Source organism: Micropterus dolomieu, linkage group LG07 (assembly GCF_021292245.1).
Source record: "Micropterus dolomieu isolate WLL.071019.BEF.003 ecotype Adirondacks linkage group LG07, ASM2129224v1, whole genome shotgun sequence".
In the NCBI taxonomy this organism is placed as follows: domain Eukaryota; kingdom Metazoa; phylum Chordata; class Actinopteri; order Centrarchiformes; family Centrarchidae; genus Micropterus; species Micropterus dolomieu.
The window spans coordinates 12,691,332-12,700,910 of NC_060156.1; the positions used below are offsets into that span (position 1 = coordinate 12,691,332).

Here is a 9,579-nt window from a genome sequence, read left to right on the forward strand (position 1 = left end):
TGACAAGACGGGGCATGGCTATTGCAATGCATGGGCGTTGTTGGCTCATACGCCAGCTGAAAGCCTTGACAATGTTTGTTAACCCTAGGGGTCACGACTGATTCACTAGTGCAGACAGAAAACAAGATTTATATAGCACAAATCAATACGCAGTCAGACTTTTACCATTGTGGAGCGCCAATGCAGGCACTTCTCTCTATCAGTCTAACATGACACTAATGTGCTTTTATTCCTGTTTAACCCAGCCAGTGATGAATCTGTTGGCAGGCCAAGTCGGATACGGTGAGAAGCAGGCTGCCCTTGATTAGTTGGGGAACACATGGCAACATGCAGAGGCTGATTCAGTGGCATGTCATGGAGGCAATGGCCTATCAGTCTTCAGGTTTCCTGCTGGGGGTTGTTTATTCACTGTTTATCCATTGTGAGAGAAATCAACAATTTACATCCCAGTGCCTGACAGTGTATCAAATGGACTAATGACAGTGTACTTAGGTGCTGATCCCACTCAGTGCTGTCTCAAGTAAATTAGAATGAATGCAGTTCCCACAGTTCTCCTGACCAAGAGTGTTCACTTACCAACATAACTGGTCCCCTTTATTCTCCCCGCCATCAGCTGTGATTTGATTAACATTGCTTGTCAGCCGAGCACAAAAGGACACACACCTGGCAGAACACTTGCTGCAAACAACTCGAGAGTAAATTATTGTACAGTAGGAATCCTCCTCTTACAAGCTGGCAGGCCAATAATGTAAAATTTGTTTAATGTCCTCCGCACTTACTCTGTAAAAGGGGGATATTGTGAAGTGACACGAGTGACGGGCCGTATTCTCTGAGCATTGACCAGCAAGCACAATAGAGTTGAGCCTGGTGCCAAGTTCTATTTCAGGGGCTGCATTCCAATTGATTAGGGGGCTTGTGAAACAAACGCTGGTGACAGAAACGAGACTACGGCCCTGGCAACTGCTGGGCACAGTGCCAGGTGAAGAGTCTTTCCTTGCAGCATCTCTCTCACTCTCTTTCTCTCTGTCTCATACACACATTAGTGACACATTAACGACACCCACGATGTGACCACTGGGAAAATTCGCTGCATGTGATTGTGTATTGGACCAGCTTTTGCTTGTTCCCTTGTATTCCAGTGATGCAATGGTTGTGAGCCAGCACTCTTCAGATGTATATCTTCTATTTTAAAGGATTCTTTTTTAATTTTACAGGGTATACAGAAATATTCCTAGATTTGCATTAAATGTGGTTCTTCACAATGAGCCCTGAATTGTACTTCAGTCAAGTATAGTTTTAAAGTACTTTGAGCACTTTTTGCCTGTTCTTCAAACTATATTAATCTATGTGTGAGAGTTTGTGGCATGGTAAAATTGGCTGTGAGTTTGCGCATGTGTGTGCGTAAGGGCAAGTGGGTGCATGTGTTTGTGCACATGCCTGGTCTTTGCAGCAGCACCCTGTGAAACTCCAGCTTGTCTTTATAGTGAAGCTGATGATTGGATAAACAGTCTGAGTCTGGATTATTGTACTGGAAAGTGAAAGCATATGCACAATTTGCATTTTAATGAGCAAGAGAGCGTTATAAAACAAACTGTCCTGGAAGCAGCAACTATTACAATAAAGCGGTGACTTGGTTTAGCAATCAAATATTATAAAAAACACATTTGTAGATCAGTTATCATCCACTGTAAACACTCAGAATACATTTAGAGTTTATTTTAAATTAATTTGAGTGTTTTGTTTGTTTTATCTTGTTTTGGTTTACTGTATATTCAATATACACCAAAGTCATGTATTGCATCTTGTGCTTCGCAAATCTGCTTTGATTGTGACACATATGAGGAAGCCATGCATAAAATTTATGCATGGCTGATGCAAAGTTCAGTAGGCCTGTGCCAAACAAAACGCTGTTCAATTAAAAAGGAAGTAATGGCATCCTATATAATAAAGGATATCTGTGCATACATAAACTGACATAAAAGCATGATGGCTCATTCACGTCATGCTATGTAATTTAGTTAATGCATTTCCCCTTGCTCTTTAAAACACTTGCACATTCAAATTTGCCATCATAATCTCTATGACAGAGGACATTAATTATGTTCGTTGGCTGATCGCTGTTTCTTCACAACATCTCTGATTAAAATTTCACACGTTGTAATGATGTGCTTCAGAGCTAGAAGCTGTGAAATTTACTAAGCAGTCATTGGGCTTGAATCCTTTTTCTTGGGAGGTTCGTTCAGCACAAAAAAACCCACATATTATCCAAATCAAAGCTGTTAAGTGCTTGAGGAAAAGCTTTATTTACATGCAAATGGCAATATATCTTAGCAACTTGTTCATTAAAATATTGTGCAAATGAGGGAACAACAAAGCAGTAACTTCTCTCCAGATATGTGAGTTCAAATTTCATATTTGGGAAGTTTAATTAAGCAATAGATTATATTTTGAAAGGAGTGTTCACTTTAATGAATCCCCAGAGACCGCAGATAAACACTGCAATGGTATCAAAGCATTTATCTCTTTAATGGATGTGAAAATTAGGGATGTAAATGGTTTTGAGCCTTTATTTTCATTGCTCGTGGGAATATTTACCAGATAAAGGCGACACTTACGTAACCTACATTATACTTATACTTTCATTTTTGTAAACCACATAAATGGTTCTCGACAATTTTCAAGGACAAACACTAAACACTTATTTAAAGTACGCTTTTAACAGCCGCACCTGTCAAAAATATTGAAACAAGTACACTTTTCTGCTTTATTTAACCTAATTCCACATAGATTTGAATATGCGCATCTTTAAAATCATTACTACCTACAACACTACCTCTACAGCATCTGATTCTCACTCTTGTTTGACTGAAGAGCATATCTTGAGCGAACCACTGGTCATTTCTAAGCTTTTTCAATAAGATGTTTGCCTGAGTGTCGCTCTATATTCTGCAATCCCGAAACAGTGCAGAGTCAGTGAACCCTGGTACATGTGTGATGGAGGAGTGCTACGTGCCCAACATTCACCTCTGTGAGGTCGGCTGTTGTTTTTCCCTGTAATGTCCATTTTATTGGGAATCTCAGCGAGCCTTCACACTACCTGCTGTGCTCAGCAGTGTGGAGAAGCCAGGGCCAGTGGAGTGGTGGTCAGTGCCTGTCAATCACAATCACAAGGATCAGTTAGCAGCCATCAGTCTGAGCCAAACCCAGATGTTGCCTGTCTTCCATCTCCTCATGTTCTACCTCCATAGGCTGTCCTTTTTCCATCACATGTTGTCTAAGATTGCTACCTTTACACATCATAAACTAATGTTGCCAAAAGCTTTTGATTATTTTTATTTATTATTATTATTTTTATTTGTTTTGCACAATTCATTTTTTAGAAATATACAGAGAAATATATTCCTTCAGCTAAAAAAAACAAGAGAAAGTGTTATTTTCAACCTTAAGGGAGGCTGTGTTTGTGTTGAGAGTCTATAAAGGGGAGGGCTGATGTTGGGGAAGAGAGCAGTCAGAGGTGATAAGAAGGGAACACCACAATATACTCTAGCTGCTGGAAAACAAACACAAAACATTGATTATATCATCTTTACAGACACCCAAAGCTCACCATGGTTGATGTTTACCTGACACGAAGTAAACAGCATGTTGGACTGTAGACTTCTACTCTGCATTTCATTTGCTGCCATGCCCCCGGTATATGTACGTCTGTGACCTGTTCCCACCCCTAATTTCCCCCATCACATTCAGAGCAGACCTGCCAACGGTCAGCTTCATTACAGCCAATATCTTAAATCACCTCTCATGTGTTTCCTACCAGTTTGGAGCTTGGTCTCCTCTGAATCGCAGTCATTTAAATGTTCCTGTGCTGATTGCGGGTGCAGGTGGTAATACATTAAGGGACTGAGACAGCCAGTGGCAGAGTGCTGAAAGACCTTTATCCATTTGCGCTAAGTTTCCCCTCACATTCGGAGGCATGTCGGTCTAATTAGGCCAATGGTTTTGACTGTGGCCATATTCATATGGGACAGCTCACTTTAAGTTGTACAACAAGGTGATTCTACATCATATATACCCTACCAGGCCAATAGATTATGCCATGGTCTAGGGAATTTCAAGAAGAAATTGTACATTAATGAAAGCAGAGAATGACTGTGGAATAGAATTACGACAGGGTTATTGCTCTTTTCCTCTCCAATTTTAAGTAAAAGAGTCTCAAATCTCCCGAGAGGTAAAGATGTAGAGGGTGTAAAATACTACGGTTTATGCCTTTTTGTTTGTGTGGCGGCAATTTAGTTGTGTTTAAAACTCAGTAGCAGAAAGTTTAAAGTCTATTTACAGTTTTGTATGCAATTGGATTCGAGTACCTTAAAAAAAACTGTTATTTTACAGTGCTTCATGTCAAATCAACGGCATTGATTCAATTTTATAAAAAGAACCCATGTTTGAACCACAGAGTTCCCAGTACGTCTCTGTCTCTCAATGATGAGCTCTTCTAGCAGGTAAAAGCTTCAGAAAGCCCTCAGTCCATTTCCATTCTAGCTTCCAGCAGTGTGAGTGGTGTGACAGCCTCTTGGGGCAAAGGGATTATTGAGATCAGGCCTCCCCCAGCTCTATGCCTCTGGCCCAGCCATCCAAGCCAGCCCAGTCAGTTCCTCAAGCCCCCCCAGTGCCTTACAGAGCAGCCCACCAGGCGCACAGAGAGCAAAGAGGCACCAGGGACCCCTCTAATTGTCCATGCTTTGGGCTGCTCTCTGGCAAGCCAGCATGAAGAAGGCCCCGAGTCCCAAGGCTGTCCCACTGCTCCCCACTCAGCCCTCGCTCAGAGATTCTAAGGACGATATATATCTGCTTTGAGGCTTTACGTTTCTGAGGCTATCCTATAGTACGGCTGGAAATTGTAAATTTCTCTGAAAGTCGGCTTTCAACATGGTCAGTTCTAGTGTTACAGCAGGGTCATATTCTAAACTGCTCAAATGATCCATATGATTCATGGCTTAAATGTGTTCTGAATTTCATTCAGTGTTTCTCTTTTTGACTCTTTTAAAGTGTTTTCTGTTATTTATGGAGTAAGTAAGAGGGTAGGTAAGATTGTTGTGAATTGATGGCATAGATATTTCAGTGCACGTGTGTGTTATTACCAACATTGTCTCATAAAACAGCACCAAAATATTTGTGCTTGTGTGCAGTGCTGCTCCCTGGCCACTTTATTAGGGCTGAGTGGTTGTACTGGATTGCATTAAATTTTACTTAATAAAGGGGCCACTGAGTGTATAGTATTACTTAATCTTAGACAGATTTTTCTTTCCTATAGGAAAGATATATATATATATATATATAGATAGATACATATATATATAGACATATAGAAGACCCAGTACAAGTTGTCAAATGTATTGGTTATCAGTCTTTAAATGCTATATACCTGTATGCTGCAACAGTGGTAAATAGAACACCTCCAGTAGATCCAACACATATTTTGTTAATTTAACATGCTTCTTTTTATTGTGTCTAGGAAGTATATTCCAAGAGGAGGTATTGGGGACACCATGGCTGCTGGGAACTGGATGGGGACTCACAAGGCCACACATACAAAAGAAGGGGCAGCCTCTAGTCATCCAATGGGGGGAGGGGAGGCAAATGAACATGTACAGCCACAATAATAAACACACAATTACTTTGATACTTGCTGTTTGTTTCTTTGTACTGTGGTCTTTTATCAATCTCAATATGTGTGACCTCATTTTTTCTTCATTTAACAGCATTAATACAACAGAAAATGATGATTCTGGTAACTTCTAATGAGGTGTTTACAACATTTCCCAGCGTTTAACTGAAGAAAGGGAACTATAGGCAGCTGTCAAAAGATGTTGAAAATCTGTTACAGCTCACGTGCTGCTTTCTAACTGCATGATCAACCAAATGGAACTAAAAGCAATTATGAGCCACAATAACATTTAGGTAAGCCTGCCATTTTTAAGACTGACAAAACATCACAATTATAGTACATGTATTAGCAACTCATTAGCAACATACATATTGCTCAATATCCTCAGCCTTTTAATTATCACCCCCCCCCCCCCACCCCCCCACCCCCCACACACACACACTCCCAAACCCTTTCACAAAAAGAAAAACACCTAGTAGCTCACAAATTCCACACCCATAACATATCTGTGTGTGGACCACAGTTATTAGTTGCATCTAATGTGTGATGGGAATTTTTTATTTGTTTTGTTTCTATAAATCATTACCTAACAAAAAATTTGGCTGGGCAAAGCAACAATGTTCAATGTGTTTGAGCCAAGCTGTGACTGCTGTGTTTGACTTTCTCTTCCTGACTTCCCCTACAAAATATCTGGCATGAAGCAAGACCAAATGTGCTCATGTTGTGCATATTGCACAACCATTGAAAAAGTTATGAGCTCAGTAAATAGGTAGTTATGTATGCTGGTCATGCCAGTAACAGCTATGCAAAAGATAGCTAGACAATAGCCCCTAACCGGACTGTGACAGGGTAATTACTGTGCACACATAATAAAATTCTCTTTACATAGGTCACTCAGAAAGTGTAATTAAAAAAGCGTTATAGATTATTTTTATTGAAGCAATTAAACCAAAAAGCAAAAAGTAATTAAGTGTGGAGGTAATAATAGTGTTGGTCAACAGCATTTGTTTTGAGAGAGGGATTTGTCAGCCTCCCCTCTCTAATGCAGCACAGACGTCCTTTAATTTACACTCTATGATTTTATTATGTTAAAGTGTTTTTTACTGTCTAACAATTATGTTTATAATGCCAAAAACTGAGCAAGATTTAATGAAATCATTATCATGTATGATAATTGTGAGTAAATGCTAGATTTGAATTATCATCTTCCTCTATGTACTGAATTAATGAAGTGTTACTATTCATACTACTGGTTTATAATTATGTTAAATTGGCCGTCTTATCAGCAGTCAAAGACTTGGGATTATCAGCGTCTTGACTGTGTGGACTGTGCCAAATTCCTTGTGGATATGCGCCTGTTCCCTGCACAAAGCAAAAAAAGGAGAGATAATATTGGGAGGTTAAACTCCTCAATTTTCTCTTAAAAGATGTAAGGAGAGCTATTGCACAAATGCGCTCCTGCTTTATGAGTGAAATCAGACGGACAGGTCTGTGGGGCATTAACATCCACTTGACTTTGAGTGCAGACGATTTTACAAGCCAACACATACATGCAGCTGACACATCATCTGTGTTGATCTCTGCAATTGTGTCAGGTAAATGAATTCAGATGATATGTTAATGTGAAAAGGAAATATGTTGCCCTAGTTAGCATATGGGCCACTTGCATTACAGAACCTTATTATCATTCAGCCTGCACGTTTCTGAAAATCACAGTAATAATCTAATTGTCAGGTAGGGGGAAAATGCACCTCTTAATACATTCAAATATAATTTGGCAAAAAATAAAATAAGGGAAGATAGATTTTTTTGTAAATCAAAAACATGTGAATGAGCTTGTTGAATGTTTTTAGTTAGTTAGTGTGCATGTAAATGAACAACATAAATCATCAATCAGAATATGCAAGAACATATTAATGGATGAGAGAAAAACTAACCAAAAGAGAGAATCAAAGTAATGTCTTGAAAACCCCTGTTGGCCACTGTGTCTCACTGTAGACTGTGTCAGAAATCAGGCAAGGATCTGCAGACGCTGAATTAGATGGAAAAGTTGTATCCACAGGTACCTAATCAGCTATACTACTAGCTTCAACTCCATACCCCCCCACACACCACCATATCGCTTACATATTCATCCGTAGTGTCACAAAAAGCAGTGATAATGACCCTTCACATGTGTCATTTCATTGCTCTTTTAATACCCACAACGTGAAAGACGTTTAACATAGCTACATGTACCATGAAAAAAAACACAGAGTATAAACAGATACCAGTAAAGAATCTTTTCAAGCAAAGGAACATGAATGAAAGTGGGACTACTGTTTTCACATAGTTGTGATTTCAGGTGGAACTTTGTGATTTGAGATTTCCTTTTGTTCCATCTCCTGTCGTTGGGAATGCGAACAGCAGAGGGCAGCTTGAATACATAAATACAAACTAGAAGGGTGCATCTCTCAGTCATCAAAGACACGCACTCGTTTACATCCCTTGGTTCCCAGCACACCGCTCAGCTCCTGTCTAACAGCCGGTTGGACCGCAGAGAGCTGGGGACTGTGATCAGAATCAATCCTATCACAATACCACACAGGGGACATAGTGGAGGAAGTGGGGAATAAAAGAAGAATTGTGGAGTGACAGGTAATTGACCAACACTAGCCTAGTAGCAGGTAATGTTTTGAAAGCCCTATGTCAATTTGTAAGTCACATAAAATCTCGAGGTCTCTCTGTCTTTTCTCTCTCTCTCTCTCTCTCTATTTCCCCTTCTCCACCTCACGCTTTCCTGCAGGTTTCAGAGAGAGTTACAGCCCCTTGCTGCTGCAGAACAAACCTCAAAGACAACACTCTATGCTGTTTATATTGTTAAACCTGTGTTCTGCCATTGTCTGCCCTCCCTCCTCAGCTCCATCTTTCTCTCTCTCTCTCTCTCTCTCTCTCTCTCTCTCTCACTGTGCCTCAAGATGAATCTGCCAGCATGTGCCCATGCTCTTCATCACTGTCAGGTGCCCCATGGTGGTCCTCCTCCTCTTTCTCAAACTGGGCACCAACCGCTGGCTGGAATTATTCCTCACCTCCAAAACTCTCCCCACTGTTTCTAAATAAATGTGGCTGTAGTAACCGAGGAGTGTTGCTCATCCATCTTTACTGTGTGGTGTGTGGTGTGTGGTGTGTGGAGTGTGCAGTGTTTACTGAACTAGACAGAGAGCCTAATAAGCCACACAGTCAGTGTAAAGACACATTGTGTATAATGGAACGCGATGTATTAGATTTCTGGTTTAGAGTGACAGTTTGCTCTTCCCCTCAATTTAAGGAATGGGTGTTTGTCCCTGTTTCAGTGAGAGTTGTCATTCATAATTGATTAGCGTTAATATCTTTTAATATCACAGAGAATCATTTTGTAAAATTTAAATCGGTTGTTCCGCGCTCATTAGCAGATGTTTGGCCAGTAAGATTATACTCGTTAACAGGGCCTGTTGATAGATAAGAGACTGTTTTTGTTTCACTTGACACAAGAATAACTGCTGATGTTAAATTTGTAATTAAAGCACAAAAGATAGCTTCACCATCTGTTGACAGGGTGGCACCTGTAGTGTTTGTGAGTGTCAGAGTGTGGCTGCTAGGTGGGCTGTTGGTTGTTAGAGTTTACAGTGAAAGTGAGCTAAAGATACAACACTGTGCGCTCGAGCTTAATGTTGAAGTACACCTACACATGCTGTATCTGGCTGCTGCTGTTGAACAAGGTGTGCAGTGATTTCTTTCCTCTGCGCTGATTATCAGCACACAATTAAAGAGGATGCATTAATTTGTTTTTCTTTGAGGTAATTAAGCTTTTCCACATGAGTGATGTTGTCCTTATTGTCCCCTGCTTCATGCAAATGTGATTTTCTTCCTATCCTTTGTTACATTTACTTGAATGC

The 9,579-nt window shown here is 40.2% G+C and overlaps 1 long non-coding RNA gene across 1 annotated transcript; it reads left to right on the forward strand.

Moving 5' to 3' along the window:
- Nucleotides 1-8,206: 8,206 nt before the first annotated feature.
- On the forward strand, nt 8,207-8,811 carry LOC123974333. The gene is made up of 2 exons (XR_006825827.1): nt 8,207-8,302; nt 8,565-8,811. It is a non-coding gene; the product is annotated as an uncharacterized LOC123974333 (long non-coding RNA).
- The last annotated feature ends 768 nt before the right edge of the window (nt 8,812-9,579 follow it).